Raw genomic sequence first — 20,504 nt, forward strand, 5'->3', positions numbered from 1 at the left:
GATTCTGTGGCCTCCAGCTAAAAGTCCTCTCTTTAGCGCCAGCAGGATGAGACCTTCTTGGCCTTCTCACGGCGCTTTCTCCCTGGCAGGGAGGACACCAATCGCTTCCTGAGCCAGTGAAAGAGGCCCCGGAAATTCATACAGGAAGTGCCTTCTTTGTCTGAAGGCATATCCCGCTCCTCTGACTGCAATGCTGAGACTGGAGAGCTCTTTGCAGTGCCAGGCTCCTGGCTTTCCAACTGCCAAGACAAAGAGGAGGAGTTAGAGACATTCAGGGTCAGCAGCAATGGGGCCAATATCACTCATTTATGGATTTCCAATTTATGTTTTTAACCTAAATGAGCCAACTGTCAATGCAAAGTTTCAGGACTCACTCACATTAAAGCCACACACAGGCACACACACTGGTCTGTACAGTGCTTCTCTCTGTCCTCCCCTCTCTCTCTCTCTCAGTGCTCCCTGGCATTTCCCCAACACCTCTTCCCTGACCCCTTTCCTGGCTGTGGACCTTCTCCCATTGCTCATCTGCCCAGACACTGGGGTCCTCCTCTGCTTCACAGCAGGTACAAGGACTCCATGCTGTCCCACCTGGCACCCCCACTGGGCCTGTCCCTTCCTATGCAGGGGGGCAGCTCTGTGCTCACCTCAACAATTTCATCCTCCTCAAGCCCAGGAGGCATTTCTAGGAACTGCTTGATATCTCCATTTTCTGCTCCTTGACACTTGGGCAAGTCCTGACAAGCCTCCTGCTCTTCAGGACTGACCTGATCCATATGGGAAGAGACACTTCTGGATGGCTGGACATCCTCCTCCTCTTGAGGAGACTCAGTGGGCACAGAGTTGTCTACATCCTCCTTATGAGAAGACTCAGGGGGTACAGAGTAAGCTACATCCTCCTCCGGAGGCGAATCAAGGTGCACAGTGTCGTCATCTTCGACATTCTTCGGCTGGACATCCTCCTGCTGAGAAGAATTAGGGAGCACAGATTCACCTACATTCTCCTCCTGTGGAGACGGAGGGAGCACAGTGTCATCTTCTTCATCATATTCGGGGTTGTCCAGAAACTCCTTAATATTTTCATTTTTCTTGATATCCTCCAGCTCACAGAATGACTGGGTGATCGTCTCCTGTTGGTGCTTGTCCATCCTCTAGTAGTCGTCACTTTGAGACCATTTAGCTACTGAGTCTTCACAGATAGGCATACAAGATCTCCATGATGGCTTTTTCATCAAGGTCTTCTGGCTTGTCCTTAATTCTATTTCTTCTGCCCATGGGTCCCCTTACACTGCTGGTTCCACATGCCCCTTGGACAGGAGGGAGGGAGGATGGACCCTCAGAGGTCAAGTCTTCACAGGGTATGATACCCTCACAGTCAGGGCCGGCCTCAGAGGGGAAATGGCCTACTGAGAGGTTCTGGTTGGTTTTAGATTCTAAAATGCTGCGCTGCATGTCGGGGAAGCTGTTGCCAGAGGACGAGTCGTCCATGGGGTCCAAGGGCTCAAATCCCCAGGCTCCCTGGACACTGGAAACTTCAAAAGAAAAACATTAATGGTGATAGGGGGGAAGGGACTCATGTACTTTTCCAAATGATGCCCATTTCTTTATCCATTCCCAGCTATCCCACTCAGGCAGAAGTGCATCCTGTATTTGCACTCTCTAGTCAAGGGCCCAAGAGGCAGTTCTTTCTCTTTAAAAACTCATTTTATTGAATAATGACCCTCTGCCCTGAGCATCTTCCACCTGATACCTCTCATGCTTTGTCTTATCACTACAGTTGGAAGAACTGCCTGCCATAAAAGATAGTTGTATAAATTTGAAAATTTTAGGAAACTCAATGATGTAAATAAATACCATATATCCCACCACCCAAGGGGAATGACAATCCTCAGGGAAAGAGTTTGATGCCTTATTTTATAGTCTTCTTTTCCCTCTCATCTACATACATGTATGGATTTGTACATGTGTACACATATGTGGATGTCACATCAAAGACAGTGAGATTATTAAATTTTGTGGCACAACCTACAGGAAACACATATGTGGCTATTCTGTGATCCTTCAGCACTTTCTCATTAACGATCTTTGGTGATCACCTGTTAACAACCGTCAACATAGGTGATCAATGAACCTTAGATAATTAAGACCAAAAACAATTAATGATAGTAAACCCCCTTCTCCACACATTTTCACCTTTTTTTTTTTTACATATTCTTATAGGTTGCATTATTATTGAATCAGAGATCAAAAATATTTTTAAATTATGATAATTGACACTAAATTACTTTCTAGAAAGAATACAGCTATTTAAACACCCATTCTGACATCATCTGATGGCATCTTTAGACCATCATTTCTACTGAAGCTCCAGAAAGTCTTTGAGGAGAAGAACATATACACATTGGCTTTCCCTTGATCTCTCTCTCTCTCTCTCTCTCTCTCTCTCTCTCTCTCTCTCTCTCTCTCTCCTGTTCTCTCTCTTCTATTCTCTCTCACACACACTCTCTTACCTTGTAGACTCTGTCACACCTGACTCTATTTACTTTCTTCGGGAAAAAATGCTGCCAACTCCTGAGGCAGACACGGGCTACCTGAAGTCCTTCAGGTACTGAATCCAGTAACTGAGAAGTTCAACTGTCAGAAGCCTGGGTTCTGAGAACCTTAGCTGCTGTGGCAACAGAGGAACACGGGAGAGCCACTATTGTGGAAGGAAAATGGGGATAGAAAACCAAAGGGCACATCCCTTTGCTTTAGTCATTTTATCCGTCAGTGTCACCAAAGTATATAGCAAGAAAAAACTTAGAGGAGGGAAAGTATTTTTAAGCCTCACATTGTCAGATGTCATAGAGCACTGGCTCCCTTGCTCTGGGTCCTCACAGCAGCACATAATGGGGGGAGGGGCCAGTGGAGGAAATGTATCAAGAGATGGGGGTCAGTAAGCAGAGACAGGAAAGGGCCACAGGAAGAACACTTCCAGGGCCAAACCCCAGTGACACACCTCCTCCAAACATGTCCCACATTCCTACAATTACTACCCAGCGGTTCATTCAAACTAGGATGAATTCATTAGGTTTCAGCTCTCACAATCTACTTCTTTAACCACTGAATATTTTTGCATTAACAAAAGAGCTTATGTTGGACACCTCACATAAAAAATATAATATTCTGTCCTTGTCTTCTAAATAGCTCCTATCCTTCTCACAGAGCAAGATTCAGTCCGTTTGTCTCCCAAGAGTCTCATAATTATGACAACAGCTCTGGCACTGCCCAAAACTCTAGGCCAAGTCCAAGTCTCCTCTAAGGCCTCTAACCAACACTGGTTTGGGATGCCCTGGAAAAGTCAAAGAGAAGTTTCCTATATTGTAAATATAGTCACACACAATAATCATTCCCATTTCAAATGAGGGACTAGGACACAGCAGAAGGACTGAGGCCAAAATAAGACCAAGACCCAGCTGGGCAGAGAGGCTCCATGAGGCCACCTATAGTGGCCAAGACACTTGACTGTGAGCTGTTATTTCCTCAGGGCTTGGCTGCAGTGCTCATGGGCTCTTTTATTCTGGCAGTCTTTACAGCCACCAGGTTGGCTCAGACGACACTCCATGTTACTGGCATCTCCTGGGGTCTCTGTCACAGCTTCTCTTTACATTTATAACTTCAAGCATGGGTCTCTCAGCGTCAGCCCATGGGGACTGGGCCCGGCAACACTTTGCCTGGCTCCAGGTCTTCTGTTGAAATCTGGGTGGGAGCTCTCATGACCCCTTATGTATTTGTCAACAAAGAGACATGAGTTCAAGCATCCATGAAAAAAAAAAATTAAAAAAGCACACATGAATGAGCACACACGAGCAAAGACACACTTTATTTTTTTTTTCTTTCAGTGTACACACTGAGATTCATTAATTCTTTGACAATTAAACACAAAAAGGTTGTTAAAGTTTTGAACCTTTGAGATATATATATATATATATATATATATATATATATATATATATATATACTGTCTTTTTTTTAAATTTTTTATTGTTGGCTGTTCAAAACATTACATAGTTCTTGATATATCATATTTCACACTTTGATTCAAGTGGGTTATGAGCTCCCATTTTTACCCTATATACAGATTGCAGAATCACATCAGTTACACATCCATTGATTTACATATTGCCATACTAGTGTCTGTTGTGTTCTGCTGCCTTTCCTATCCTCTACTATCCCCCCTCCCCTCCCCTCCCCTCCCCTCTTCTTTCTCTGCCCCCTCTACTGTCATTCATTTGTCCCCCTTGTATTATTTTTCCCTTTCCCCTCACTTCCTCTTGTATGTACTTTTGTATAACCCTGAGGGTCTCCTTCCATTTCCATGCAATTTCCCTTCTCTCTCCCTTTCCCTCCCACCTCTCATCCCTGTTTAATGTTAATCTTCTTCTCATGCTCTTCGACCCTACTCTGTTCTTAGTTACTCTCCTTATATCAAAGAAGACATTTGGCATTTGTTTTTTAGGGATTGGCTAGCTTCACTTAGCATAATCTGCTCTAATGCCATCCATTTCCCTGCAAATTCTATGATTTTGTCATTTTTTAATGCAGAGTAATACTCCATTGTGTATAAATGCCACACTTATTTTTATCCATTCGTCTATTGAAGGGCATCTAGGTTGGTTCCACAGTCTTGCTATTGTGAATTGTGCTGCTATGAACATCGATGTAGCAGTGTCCCTGTAGCATGCTCTTTTTAGGTCTTTAGGAAATAGACCGAGAAGGGGAATAGCTGGGTCAAATGGTGGCTCCATTCCCAGCTTTCCAAGAAATCTCCATACTGCTTTCCAAATTGGCCGCACCAATTTGCACTCCCACCAGCAATGTACAAGTGTACCCTTTTCCCCACATCCTCGCCAGCACTTGTTGTTGTTTGACTTCATAATGGCTGCCAATCTTACTGGAGTGAGATGGTATCTTAGGGTGGTTTTGATTTGCATTTCTCTGACTGCTAGAGATGGTGAGCATTTTTTCATGTACTTGTTGATTGATTGTATGTCCTCCTCTGAGAAGTGTCTGTTCAGGTCCTTGGCCCATTTGTTGATTGGGTTGTTTGTTATTTTATTGTCTAATTTTTTGAGTTCTTTGTATACTCTGGATATTAGGGCTCTATCTGAAGTGTGAGGAGTAAAGATTTGTTCCCAGGATGTAGGCTCCCTATTTACCTCTCTTATTGTTTCTTTTGCTGAGAAAAAACTTTTTAGTTTGAGTAAGTCCCATTTGTTGATTCTAGTTATTAACTTTTGTGCTATGGGTGTCCTATTGAGGAATTTGGAGCCCGACCCCACCGTATGTAGATCGTAGCCAACTTTTTTTTCTATCAGACGGCGTGTCTCTGATTTGATATCAAGCTCCTTGATCCATATTGAATTAACTTTTGTGCATGGCGAGAGAAAGGGATTCAGTTTCATTTTGTTGCATATGGATTTCCAGTTTTCCCAGCACCATTTGTTGAAGATGCTATCCTTCCTCCATTGCATGCTTTTAGCCCCTTTATCAAATATAAGATAGTTGTAATTTTGTGGATTGGTTTCTGTGTCCTCTATTCTGTACCATTGGTCCACCCGCCTGTTTTGGTACCAGTACCATGCTGTTTTTGTTACTATTGCTCTGTAGTATAGTTTGAAGTCTGGTATCGCTATACCGCCTGATTCACACTTTCTGCTTAGCATTGTTTCTGCTATTCTGGGTCTTTTATTTTTCCATATGAATTTCATGATTGCTTTCTCTACTTCTACAAGAAATGCCGTTGGGATTTTGATTGGCATTGCATTAAACCTATAGAGAACTTTTGGTAATATTGCCATTTTGATGATGTTAGTTCTGCCTATCCATGAACAGGGTATATTTTTCCATCTTCTAAGATCTTCTATTTCTCTCTTTAGGGTTCTGTAGTTTTCATTGTATAAGTCTTTCACCTCTTTTGTTAGGTTGATTCCCAAGTATTTTATTTTTTTTGAGGATATTGTGAATGGAGTGGTTGTCCTCATTTCCATTTCAGAGGATTTGTCGCTGATATACAGGAATGCCTTTGATTTATGTGTGTTGATTTTATATCCTGCCACTTTGCTGAATTCATTTATTAGCTCTAATAGTTTCTTTGTAGACCCTTTTGGGTCTGCTAGGTATAGAATCATGTCATCAGCAAATAGTGATAATTTAAGTTCTTCTTTTCCTATTTTTGTGCCTTTAATTTCTTTCGTCTGTCTAATTGCTCTGGCCAGTGTTTCGAGAACTATGTTGAACAGAAGTGGTGAGAGAGGGCATCCCTGTCTTGATCCAGATTTTAGAGGGAATGCCTTCAATTTTTCTCCATTCAGAATGATGCTAGCCTGAGGCTTAGCATAGATTGCTTTTACAATATTGAGGTATGTTCCTGTTATCCCTAGTTTTTCTAGAGTTTTGAACATAAAGGGATGCTGTACTTTGTCGAATGCTTTTTCCGCATCTATCGAGATGATCATATGGTTCTTATTTTTAAGTCTATTGATGTGGTGAATAACATTTATTGATTTCCGTATATTGAACCAGCCTTGCATCCCAGGGATGAATCCTACTTGATCATGGTGCACAATTTTTTTGATATGTTTTTGTATCCGATTCGCCAGAATTTTATTGAGGATTTTTGCATCTAGGTTCATTAGAGATATTGGTCTGTAGTTTTCTTTCTTTGAAGTGTCTTTGTCTGGTTTAGGAATCAGGGTGATGTTGGCCTCGTAGAATGAATTTGGAAGTTCTCCCTCTTTTTCTATTTCCTGAAGTAGCTTGAAAAGTATTGGTATTAGTTCCTCTTTAAAGGTTTTGTAAAACTCTGCTGTATACCCATCCGGTCCTGGGCTTTTCTTAGTTGGTAGTCTTTTGATGGTTTCTTCTATTTCCTCAATTGATATTGGTCTGTTTAGGTTGTCTATATCTTCCTGACTCAATCTGGGCAGATCATATGACTTAAGAAATTTTTCTATGCCTTCACTATCTTCTAATTTATTGGAGTATAAGGATTCAAAAAAATTTTTGATTATCTTCTGTATTTCTGAAGTGTCTGTTGTGATATTGCCTTTTTCATCCCGTATGCTAGTAATTTGAGTTCTCTCTCTTCTTCTCTTTGCTAGCATGGCTAAGGGTCTGTCGATTTTGTTTATTTTTTCAAAGAACCAACTTTTAGTTTTGTCAATTTTTTCAATTGTTTCTTTTGTTTCGATTTCATTAATTTCAGCTCTAATTTTCATTATTTCTTGCCTTCTACTTCTTTTGCTGTTGTTTTGCTGTTCTTTTTCTAGGATTTTGAGATGAAGTATGAGATCATTTATTTGTTGGTTTTTTCTTTTTTTAAGGAATGAACTCCACGCAATGAATTTTCCTCTTAGAACTGCTTTCAATGTGTCCCATAGATTCCGATATGTTGTGTCTGTGTTTTCATTTATCTCTAAGAATTTTTTAATTTCCTCCTTGATGTCTTCTATAACCCATTGATCATTCAGTAACCTATTGTTCATTCTCCAAGTGATGTATGCTTTTTCCTTCCTTCTTTTATCGTTGATTTTCAGTTTCATTCCATTATGATCAGATAAGATGCATGGTATTGTCTCTACTCCTTTATATTGTCTAAGAGTTGCCCTGTGACATAATATGTGATCTATTTTTGAGAAGGATCCATGTGCTGCTGAGAAAAAAGTGTAACTGCTTGATGTTGGGTAGTATATTCTATATATGTCAATTAAGTCTAGGTTATTAATTGTGTTATTGAGTTCTATAGTTTCCTTATTCAACTTTTTTTTGGAAGATCTGTCCATTGGTGAGAGAGGTGTGTTGAAGTCTCCCATGATTATTGTATGGTGGTCTATTAGACTCTTGAACTTGAGAAGAGTTTGTTTGATGAACATAGCTTCACCATTGTTAGGGGCATATATATTTATGATTGTTATGTCTTGTTGGTGTATGGTTCCCTTGAGCAGTATGTAGTGTCCCTCTTTATCCCTTTTGATTAACTTGGGCTTGAAATCTATTTTATTTGATATGAGTATGGACACACCTGCTTGTTTCCGAAGTCCATATGAGTGATATGATTTTTCCCAACCTTTCACCTTCAGCCTATGTATGTCTTTTCCTATCAAATGCGTCTCCTGTAGGCAGCATATTGTTGGGTCTTGTTTTGTGATCCATTCTACTAGCCTGTGTCTCTTAATTGGTGAGTTTAAGCCATTAACATTTAGGGTTATTATTGAGATATGGGTTGTTCTTCCAGCCATATTTGTTTATTTATGTTACTAAACATGGTTTGTTTTCCTCTTTGATTATTTTCCCCCCTTTACTGTCCTACCTCCCACTGTTGGTTTTCATTGTTATTTTTCATTTCCTCCTCCTGTAATGTTTTGCCGAGGATGTTTTGAAGAGATGGTGTGGAAGGTTTTAATTTCATCTTCCATCCTGAAGCTTAATTTCGCTGGATACACAATTCTTGGTTGGAACCCATTTTCTTTCAGTTTTGAAATATGTTATTCCGGGATCTTCTAGCTTTCAGAGTCTGTGTTGAAAGATCAGCTGTTATCCTGATTGGCTTACCCCTAAATGTAATCTGCTTCCTTTCTCTTGTAGCTTTTAAAATTCTCTCCTTATTCTGTATGTTGGGCATCTTCATTATAATGTGTCTAGGTGTGGATCTCTTATGATTTTGTACACTTGGTGATAGCTATCACAGTAAACTGTATAAACTGATGCATCAATGAATATAACTCAACAAGTAATGCTCAATCAAGGACTCGATTTACTTTGGGAGGAAATGGACATATTGATAGACTCCTCCGCTTTGAACTGCTTGCAGAACTTGCCTGGACTATGTATCACTTGTATACATTGTGAACTATCGTTTGGTGCAGCGAATTGTGGTAGTGCTGGCATATCTTTGCTGATGGTGTCACCAGTGATGCAATTTTTCCAAAGGAGCTGTCAATTGGCTTGGTGTCGTGGCATTTCTGTATCCTCCTCCCTTCTGCTAGTGATGGTCTAAAATTTGGGGGCCAACAGAGGTGAGGCAAGAACCTCACCCCCCCACTGGTGCATAGGCCTATCCACAAGTATGGCTGTATGCTGGACCGGTAGTCAGTGACGGGTATGATCCAATTGCAGTGGTATCAAACTAAGACAGGAGGCTGACGCCTAGAGGTCAGTTTTTCCCATGACGGGTAAGAACCATATGTTGAATTGGACAACCTACCAGGCACGGTCCTTAAGCCACATTGCTTGTTGTTTAATTAATCAGAAGGGGGGAGATGCTGAGGGCCATTGCTAAGTAAGAATGACGCATGGCATGACCCAGGTCATTTGCAGTGACATTGCATGTAAGGTGAACTTGCTCAAGAACCAGGGCGGATCCGGGTTTAGGGCGTTCCCGGTTTAGGACAATCTGGGTTTAGGGCGGTTCCAGGTTTAAGGTGTACCCTGCTGGGAATAGGGCGTATCCTGCTGCCTCAGGCACGCCTGCTCCTTGAGTTCCCGTTGAGTTCTCCCGGGATTGAGAGAGTATTTGGGATTTTGCCCAGAACGTGATTTGCCCCCAAAATGTGTGTAGAGTGCCGGTGTGAGTTCGGGAATAAAGAATTGCTGTTTGAATCTACAAGTTGTGTGGTGGCTCGTGATTTTGTGCCCAGCCAGACTGCGGCATTTGAGTGCTGTGTTGTGCTAAAACATAACAGCAGATAAGACATCCCTAAGCAATGGGAATTTTTCAGTTCCATTATAGTCTTATTAGCCCACCATCATATATGCAGACCATCATTGACAGAAACTGTGAATATGGCATGTGACTGTGTATCAGCTCTGGTTCTTTGAAGAAAACACTAGAGGGTTTAGTTCTCAATTTAGTCTTGAATATAAAACAAGGTAGCAGTCCCAGAACCTCTCACAATTTTTGTATTTGCTGACGTACTATACTTGTTGGTCTCTCTCCACTGAATTTCCTTGGGGCAGGATGTGGCTTGTTTTTGATGGCTGTATCTACAGACTTGACAAGAAGTATGACTTACATATTTGTTGAATGAATGCATCAACAGAATAAATATTTGGATACAAGAAAAATCATTCAGACTGATACAGTTGTCTCTCCTTTTGTATCCACAAAGGGATTAATTCCAGAACTCTCCAAATGAACCAAAATCTGCAAATGTTTAAGTTTCTTATGTAAAATGATGTGATATTTGCATATAGCCTATGCACATTCTCCCGTATACTTTAAATCATCTCTAGATGACATGTGCTAATATATATAGATATATTACGTATACCCAATACAGTACAAACGTTATGCAAATAGTTGTTAAACTGTATTTTTATGGAATCATGACAAGAAAAATGGTCTGTGCATATTCAGTAAAAATGCAATTTTTTCAAGTATTTTTCATCTGTGGTTGGTTGAATATGCAGATGTGGAACCCACACATATGAAGGTGCAACTGTAGCACAACTATATTGATGGTTGCCCCATCTTCAGAAATACTAACCACAGGACCAAGATACATTCCAAAGATGTAAATAAAAGCTCTTTTGATAATTGAATACAACCAGAAGTTCTTTTAAGAGATGATATTTTAATGAAACTGCAATTTTCTTATGGTGCTGCTTTCCCTGGTCAGAAATTTGGATCACCTTAGAAGACACATGTGGGAATTGTATACTTTCTGGAAATAATGACATGCATAAAAATTTCTGTTTATCTAACCAGCTTATCTTATTGGTAGGGATCAGCTATTTGGAAAACGCATTGAGAACTGTCATTGTGTCCTAAATCACCATGGCATTTAGAGTCTGTTGAGAAAAAAAAAATACCTGAAGGAAATGATGATACATTATTTCAAAGACACAATCTGAAGACCTATTGATAATGTTTCCTAATATAATTTTGGCTTTTGAAAAGTTCATCACGTGTATTATGATTATTTCACAGTGTAAAGTACACAGAGATGACAGCATTCAGCTGTCAGTAATTACTACTCAAATCTTCAATGTCTGAAAAGTTTTCATATTTGAGTGACTTTAATTTGGTTTGGTATGTGACAGGGTGTGTGTTTAATGTCTCTTCATTAAATTACATTAATTCTACTCCTGTTGATTTCAATTTATTTTAAAAAATTATATATATTTTAAGACATAACTTGATGATTTGATATACATACATATTGTGAAATGATCAGCATCATCAGACTAATTAACACATTTATCACTTCACAACAGGCAACTAGTGCAGGGTGAGAAATCCTAGGATTTACTTTGTGAACAAATTTCAAGTATACAGTACAGTACATTAGCTGTAGCCACTATGCTATAAAATAGATCTCCAGAACTTATTCACCTGTATGACCAGAACTTTATACCCTGCTGTGGTTTGGATAAGTTCCCCCAAAGACCCATTTGTTAAAGATTTGGTCATCACCCTCTGGTGCTATTGGCAGGTGGTAAAATCTTTAAGATGTAGGGCTTAATAAGAGGAAGTTAAGTCGCTGGAGGTGTTTCCTTGAGGGGAATATTCGAATCCCAATCTTTCCTCTCTTTCTTTGCTTTTCAGTATCTATATCTTATAGATTTAAGGTATATAAAGAGGTTGCTCCACTATGGAATCTCTGCTATGATGTGCTGCCTCACCACAGGACCAAAGCAACAGGGTCAACTGACCATGGACTAAAACCTCTGAAACTGTGAGTTAAATAAAACTTTCCTATTTTTAAATTGATTATCTCAGGTATTATGGTACTGTAACAGAAACCTATCACATACCCCCTGACCAATATCTTTCCATTCTCCCTATCTTGTACTACCATTTTACATTTATTTCTATGAGTTTGATTATTTTAGATTTCATGTATAAGTGAGATTATCAGTATTTCTTTTTCTGTGCCTGGATTATCTTTCTTAGCATAATGTCCTTCAGACCCATTATTGTCATAAATGGTAGATTTCCTTCTTTTTCAAGGCTAAATAACATTATGCTGTAAAAGATCCAATATGGTGGGCTAGAGGGAGGCTGCATTCTCTGTTGCTCTATGACCTGGGATTCAAGTAGTGGGAATACCATTTCTTTGTGAGTTATTAGAAGACCCCTGACAGCTGCTCCTGTGCAGGAATCACGGCCATGGTACTGCACATGTCTCCAGGCCTCAGAGTCAGCACAGGAATCCTGGCTACTTTCCCATGCAGGACCACTAGGTGCCGTTCCTGAGCAGGACCAAAAGCATCAGCACCCACACAGGACTCCTGGCCACCCACCCACACAGTAATCCCAATAGCCACTCCCACACAGGACACCCAGCCACTGCCCACATGCAAGAATCTGACCACCACTCTGTGTGCTTCCCCATCTACCATCGTGGGGCTCCTCAGGTGGCCTCCATATTGGGTTGCTGTAACCACTGCCATAGTCCCCTACATGTGGTAGCCTGCACCTGGAAACACCACACAGGGTCTGGAGACAGCCACCAGCCACAACACTGCACACCACAGAACTACATCTCTGAACACACAGGCCAACACCACTGCCCGGCACCACCCAACCCAACATCCCATTGCTGAAAGCAATCGCCTCCATCTTGGGACACCTTTGTCGCCATCTTGAGTTGGGGCAAGTCCCAGCATGAAACACTGGCTGGGACTTAGAGGCAATATCAAGAAGAAGTATTATAACCCTTTAGGGACACTATAAGCCTATAGGGTAAAAACCGTAATGCCTCAGATCCACAGTGCTAGAAGGGAAGACACATGAAAAACATGAAAAAAAAAAAAAAACAAGGGAAGAAAGTGCCCCAAACAAACCAAGATACAACATTATTAGAATCAATGGCCAGCACAACAGAAGAAATTACAGAGAAGGAGTTCAGGATATACATAATTAAAATGTTCTATGAATTAAAGGATGATATGAGAAAGCAAACACAGGCAGCAAAAGATCATTTCACTAAAGAGATACATAAGCAAATACAGGGAGCAAAAGATTACTTCAATAAAAAGGTAGAGGTTCTGGAAAAAAAAACAGAAATCCTTTAAATGAAAGAAACAATAAGCCAAATTAAAAACTCAATAGAAAGCACCACCAACAGATTAGATCACTTGGAAGATAGGACCTCAGACAATGAAGACAAAATATATAATCTTGAAAAAAATATTGATCACACAGTGAAGATGGTAAGAAACCATAAGCAGAACATTTAAGAATCATGGGATAACATAAAAAGAACAAATTTAACAATGATTGGGATAGAGGAAGGCATAGAGTTACAAACCAAAGGAATGAACAATCTATTCAATGAAATAATATCTGAAAATTTTCCAAACATGAAGAATGAATTGGAAAATCAAATACAAGAGGCTTACACAATGACAAATATACAAAATCACAACAGAGCCACACCAACGCACATTATAATGAAAATGCGAGCATACATAATAAGGAGAGAATATTAAAAGCCATAAGAGAAAGGAATCAGATTACATATGGGGGAAACCAATTATGATATCTTCAGATTTTTCAACCCAGACCCTGAAAGTTAGAAGATCCTGGAACAACATATAGCAAGGTCTGAAAGAAAATGGATACCAATCAAGAATCTTATATCCAGCAGAACTAAGCTTTATATTTGAAGACAAAATAAAAATCTTCCACGATAAACAAAAGTTAAAAGAATTTACAATTAGAAAGCCTACACCACAGAATATCCTCAGCAAAATATTCCATGAGGAGGAAATGAAAAACAACAATGAAAATAAGCAAAGGGAGGTATTACACTAAAGGAAAAACTAATCAAAGGAGAAACCAAGTCAAGTTAAATACCAAAAATAAATAAAAATGACTGGGAATACAAATCACATCTTAATAATAACCCTAAATGTTAATGGCCTAAATTACCAATCAAAAGACATAGACTGGCAGATTGGATTTTAAAAGAAAGACACAACAATATGCTGCCTTCAAGAGACTCATCTGATAGGAAAAGTCATCCACAGACTGAAGGTGAAAGGTTGGGAAAAAATCATATCACTCACATGCACTAAAGAAAAAAGCAGGGGTTTTCATCCTCTTATCAAATAAAGTAGACTTCATGCCAAAGTTAATCAAAAGGGATAAAGAAGGACATTTCATACTGTTTAAGGGAACCATACATCAACAAGACATAACAATTATAAATATATATTCCAAATAATGGAACATCTACGTTCATCAATAAAAACTCTTCTCAAGTTTAAGAATTATATATACCAAAAGACAATAATTCTGGATGACTTTAACATACCTCTTTCACCACTGGATAGATCTTCCAAACAAAAGCTAAACAAAGAAACTATAGAACTCAATAATACAAACAACAATAAGTGAGGATGTGGGAAAAGGGCACACTCATACATTACTAGTGGGACTGCAAATTGGTGTAACCAATATGGAAAGCAGTATGAAGATTCTTTGGAAAACTTGGAATGGAACTACTATTTCACCTAACTATCTCACTCCTCGGTTTAGACCCAAAGAACTTAAAAACACCATACTACAGTGACACAACCACATCAATGTTTATAGCAGCACAATTCACAATACTTAAACTGTGAAACCAACCTAAATACCCTTCAGTAGATAAATGGATAAAGAAAATGTGGTATATATACACAATGGAATATTACTCAGCATTAGAAGAGAATAAAATCATGGCATTTTCAGGTAAATGGATGAAGTTGGAGAATATTATGCTAAGTTAAGCAAGCCAATCCAAAAAAAACAAATGCCAAATGTTTTCTCTGATATGTGGATGTTGATCCATATGAGGATGGGGGGGTGAGCATGGGAGGAATGGAAGAACTTTAGATAGGGCAAAGCGGGGTGGATGGGGTATGGGGGTAGGAAAGATGGTGGAATGAGATGGACATCATTACCCTAAGTACATATATGAAGGCATGAATGGTGTGACTCTACTTTGTGTACAATCAGAGACATGATAAATCATGCTCTATACGTGTACTTTGAAATGCATTCTGTTGTCATATATAACAAATTAGAATGAATGGATAAATAAATAAATTAAACAAAATATGCTGTAAGCAAATAGCACATTTTGTTTATACATCATCCATCAATGGAAATTTATGGGTTTTTTTTTATATTTTGACTATTGTAAATAATGCTGTAATGAACATGAGAATGCAGACATCTTTTTGAGATCTTGATTTCAGTCCTTTTGGATAAATACCCATAAGTGGAATTGTTGAGTTGTACAGCAGTTCTATTGCATTGTTTTCCATAATGGCTATTCCACTTTTCATTCCTATTAGTTGTGTACCAGGTTATCCCTTTCTCTACATCCTCTCCAATACTTGGTTTCTTTTGTTGAAATAATAGTTATCCTAACCAGTGGGCTTCTCTCTTTCTTTTCTATTGAGTAGTATTAGTTTCTTGAGTTTTTGGATATTAACCCCTTATCAGATAGATGATTTGTAAATATTTTTGCTCATTATTTTGCCTTTTCATTTTGATTTTTTCCCTTTTTCTGTGCAGAGTTTGTAGTTTGATGTGGTCACACAGTTACCTATGCTTTTATTTTCCTATGCCAAAAAAACATTGCCAGTACTAGTATCAAGGAGCTTTTTGCCTGTATTTTCTTCTCAGAAGTTTAAAATTTCAAATCTTATATTTAAGGCTTTAATCATATTTGAATTGATTTTGTGTATAGTGCAAGCTAAAGACCAATTTCATTCTTTTACCTGTGGATAGCCAGTTTCCTCAATAGCATTTATTGAACAGTCTACCTTTTACACATCGTGGATTCTTCATATCCATTTGTAGAGAAGAGTTAACCCTATAGGTCTATTTTGGGGTTCTTCTCTCTGTTCCATTGGTCTGTTTCTATTTCAAAGGAAAGCTAACTTGTGAGAATCCTGTTGACAGAAGCTAAGATATCTTAAGGTATGGAATTTAAAAAAGAGAGAGAATTCACAAATTCCTTAGAGTAAGTAGTTTAGATGCCAATAACAGCTCTTGGGTACTAGTGAAACATCAATGGATGAGAGATTAATTCTATAATAATTCCATTGTTTTTACCAACAGACTGTGTGGCATAATTCAAGCTCAAGACACATTGATTTACTTATGTTTGACAAAGGGCTTTGCCACATTCTAAATTTAAATCTGCCAACTTCCAAACTTGCTATTTCTTATTCTCATACAGTAAATTCTTATTTTGTAATTTTAGGATGCTTTTTGTTGATGTAAACAACAATATATTTGTTTCTTAATTCATTTTTCAGTTCCTGGAATATGGCAGTATATTTTAGCATGAATAGATAACTGTACTGTTTAAATTGACTATAATTTTATGATATTTATGTCATTAACATAATGCATTTAACTTCAAATATCATATTCTGTGTAAAGATTTTGAAATATTAGCCACTCGTACATATTTGAGACAAATTGTCTTAGCTAAGGTACAAATTCAATGTTAGTGGATTTGATTTGACATTTTATTTTGTAGTTTTGAATTTATTTTTGTGTGGGATATTACCCTATAATTGACTTTTTTTGAATTTTCTTTAGGTTGTCATCATGGCAAATCATCTGTCCATTCCTCAACTGTCAGCAGAGGTTGCTCATATAACATAGGAATTATCTTCTAATAGCAAACATTTCATCTACAAAATAAACAAATAAATAAAAGAGTACACACATCAAATTTTCTGACACAATCTTAATTTGGATCATGTAACTAACTCATCTGATAGATCTAAGAGTTCATCCCAGTATTCGCAAAATGTCAGAAAAAAAACCAAATAACCAAAAAATATTTATTAAACATTAAAAGTAAGTATTTCATTTTAAAACACTATTGGGAATAGGTCTTGAAAATGATGAACAATGAACAATTAGTGAAAAAACTCAAATGCTGAACTGGGCCTAATTAAATATCTATTCCAATCTGTACTCAACATTTAGCACATTAGACTTGTGTTTCATCGTCTTCTAAATTAAACCCTATTTAAGGGTAAACATGATGTCTTTTTTCTCTGTACTGTTTAGCATAGTCTGTGAAATAACAAAAACAGCTAGTTAGTATTTATTGGGTGTGTCTCATTCTTTAATAAACATTTTCCCTACTCTGCTCTATACGACCTACATGGTAGTACAATTGGCCCATTTATAGATGAAGAAATGGAAGCTCACAGAGATTGTGATATATCTGAGATTTTATAGCAGCTAAGTAACTGAGTCAAGATCTGACCAGAGTTATGATTCACTGTTTCCATCATATCCACCCACTCTATGCACTTATTGAGTAGTATGTTAGTCAGCTTTCTAACAACTATAACTGACACTTGAGATAATCAAGCTATAAAATGAAAAGGTTGATTTCAATTTACAGTTTTAGAGGCTCCAATCATGATCAGGTGGATCTATTGCACTTAGGCTTCTGGTGGGGACAAGAAGAAGTGCATGAGACAGTAAAACTGCTCTGACCTTATGGCCAGAAAATAATAAAGAGACTCTAGAATCCTATTATCCCCTTCAAGACCATGACCTAAAGACCTCCCCGTTAGGCACTATCTTTAAATGGCTCCACTATCTTCCATTAGCACCATGCTCTGGGGACCAAACATTTAACACATGAGCCTTTGGGAATCATTACAAACCCAAACTACAGCAAGTAATATTAAATACATACTTGCTGAATTGATCAATGTTTTTGTAACTTCTTCAAAATTGGGTATTTTTTTGTTTGTTTTTTGGTACTAGGGACCGAACCTAGAGGAGCTGAGCCCAAATAAACCTTTTTTTCTTTATAAGTTGATTACCTCCAGTATTGGTTATAGTGTTAGAAAGCTGACTAAAACACACTACTCATTAAGTGCATAAAGTGAGTGGATGTGATGAAAACAGTGAATCAGAACTATAGTCATAACTTAATTAAGTTACTTAGATGTTAAGAAACAATACGTTCAACAGGCTACAGGGGATTTTCAAAATATATTTTTTCAGTCTATACATTTCATATGGTGGTTTGTCTCTTCTTTTTATTTTCTTCTACCCTTCCTCATCTTTATTTTTTGCCTGATTATCACTCTTTAAAGAAACTATACAAGAAAATGTTTGACTTGATTGTAGATAACTCACGTGACTTTTAATGTCAACACTATATTTTTCTTTTTATCATATTGTATAATACAAATCCAATTTTGAAAGTAAACATAGAGGTTTTAGCTTTTTAATTACAATTTTGGACTTGGGGCCTAATGGTAGGTAAAGATAGGACTTGTATTCTAGAAGACACAAGTTTGAGGCTTTCAATATCCTGGTTTTGTTAAAAAATAACTTGAATGGGTGAAAAATGAAGTATAGACACAAAAGTATTGATTACCAAACCATTTAATGTCGACATTGGAATGTAACATTTGAAATGAAGGCAGTTTCTGGAAAGTTGACTTCTCACAGGAAACTGACAAGGAGTCTTTTGTTACTGTGTGGCAGCGGGGAGTGTGGGCATTTTCATAAAATTAAAATGAGGAATATAGGAAACTTAACCATAGGGGACATATTTTATTCAATTGATTTCCATAACATTTGACTCTCTTGATTTTCTTTTTTCATTCTCTTTTGCAGGATCCTCCTGCTCTTCAAGTGGGGCAGCTCCAGGGTTGTCCTTGGTCTTCATCTCTTTTTCAGTTCTCTACATTCTCTAATATTTTAAAATAATATCTACATGCTAATGACTCCCCAATTTTTATCTCTAGCCCACCTCTCTCTCCTGTTGCAAAATCATGAAGCCCAACAATGCCAATTGAATCACTAAGCAATGTCTTGAGGGGCTGGGGTTGTGGCTCAGGGGTAGAGCACTTGCCTAGCATGTGCGAGATGCTGGGTTCGATCCTCAGCACTACATAAAAATGAATAAATAAAATAAAGGTATTGTGTCCAACTACAATTAAAAAAATGTTTTAAAAAGAGAGATGTCTTGAACTTTAACACTTCCAAAAATTGAAATCTTGATCTCAAATTCATTCCACCTGAAATCTTTCCTATGTCAATTAATGATATCTCCATTCTTCTGGTTGCTTAGGGCAGAAGTCTTAGGGTTTATACTTGACTCTTCTCTTTTTTAAATGTCCACTCAATAATCAGAAACTGTACCTTTCAGAAGAAGCTGATCACTTCTCCACATCCCCACCTCCATCTACCTGTTAGTCAGCTTTATATCACTGTGACAAAATACCTGAGATAAATAATTCACATGGAGGAAAGATATTTTGGCTCACAGCTACAGAGGCTTCAGTCTGTGGTGCTAGTGAAGGCCATGCTTTTGGACTTTAGTGAGGCAGAACATCATGGAGGGGAGTGCATGGCTGAACAAAGCTGCTCACTTCCTGAAGGTAGGAAAATAGAAGTAAAGTTTATTATTACAGCAAAGCCCCTCCCTGCCAAACCCATTAAGTTATGAAACCATAAATGGATTAATCCTCTTATAAGGTCATAGATTTCATGATCCAATCACCTCCAAAAGGACCCACCTCTCAACATGTCGCTCTGAAGATCAAGGCTTCTACACAAGAGCTTTTGGGGTCCATTTAAGATCCATAACATACTAGGTCTCCTTTTAAAAGAAGAATATGAGTGAGGCTTCTATAATTCAAGTTATTTTTAACAAAGCCAGGCAATAATCCCTCACCTGACTAGCATGCACAAGGCCCTGGGTCTGATCCCTAGCATTGCAAAAAGTAGAATGAAATAAAAAATAAAAGATCATATCATTCTTTTTTCTTTAAACACTTCAAGAAACCTGCATCTCATAAAAGTCAAAGTCCTTATGAAACTCTATGATCTGTGCAATCTCAATTCCTCTCCCCACTCCTTCATCTCTTCTATTTTCATGACTTCTAACCTGTGAGGTGCTTCTAGAACAGGCCGAATTTGGTACTGACTAGGAGCCACAGAGTTGGCTGTTTCCTTTTCCTGGGCAGCTTTTCTCCCACATTATCAGCTTTTCTCGGAATAACAGCTTCCCACCCAGATAACTGCTTAGTTTACTCCATTGCCTTCCTTAAGCTTTTGGCTCAGTGTAACCTTTTCAAGTTAAGTCTATTCTGAGAATCCCATTTAAAGTTGCAACATGCCTCTTTACCCGCTCATCTTTTATCCTGTTCTACTTTTTCCTATACCTTGTATTTATAGCTCACCAAACAACTTGGAGGATCATTTTCTTTCTAGTAAAATGTAACAAAATAGGGCAAAGGTTGTTTTGTCCCATTATATTGAGTGTTTGGCATGATAACAAACGTTCAACGAAGGAGCCCAGGAACTCATCCTTTTACTGTTCATACATCTGGGTAGGCTATCGGCACTCAATCTCGGCACCTTCTTAAAAAGTCTGAAGCTCCCGAAGCCCTCTACTTTTTTTAAAGACCCTCACGACACCGGAAGTAAAAGCCCACAAAGCCGGTCAGAGAACAGAGCCACTTCCGTT

The 20,504-nt window shown here is 38.3% G+C and overlaps 1 long non-coding RNA gene across 1 annotated transcript; it reads right to left on the minus strand.

Moving 5' to 3' along the window:
• Window positions 1-18,498: 18,498 nt before the first annotated feature.
• LOC139707458 (uncharacterized) lies at window positions 18,499-20,440 on the minus strand. The gene is made up of 3 exons (XR_011709026.1): window positions 20,218-20,440; window positions 19,552-19,634; window positions 18,499-19,407 (listed from the first exon to the last, which is right to left on the minus strand). It is a non-coding gene; the product is annotated as an uncharacterized lncRNA (long non-coding RNA).
• Window positions 20,441-20,504: the final 64 nt, after the last annotated feature.

The sequence above is a fragment of the Marmota flaviventris genome, chromosome 10 (genome assembly GCF_047511675.1).
Source record: "Marmota flaviventris isolate mMarFla1 chromosome 10, mMarFla1.hap1, whole genome shotgun sequence".
Lineage (NCBI taxonomy): Eukaryota > Metazoa > Chordata > Mammalia > Rodentia > Sciuridae > Marmota > Marmota flaviventris.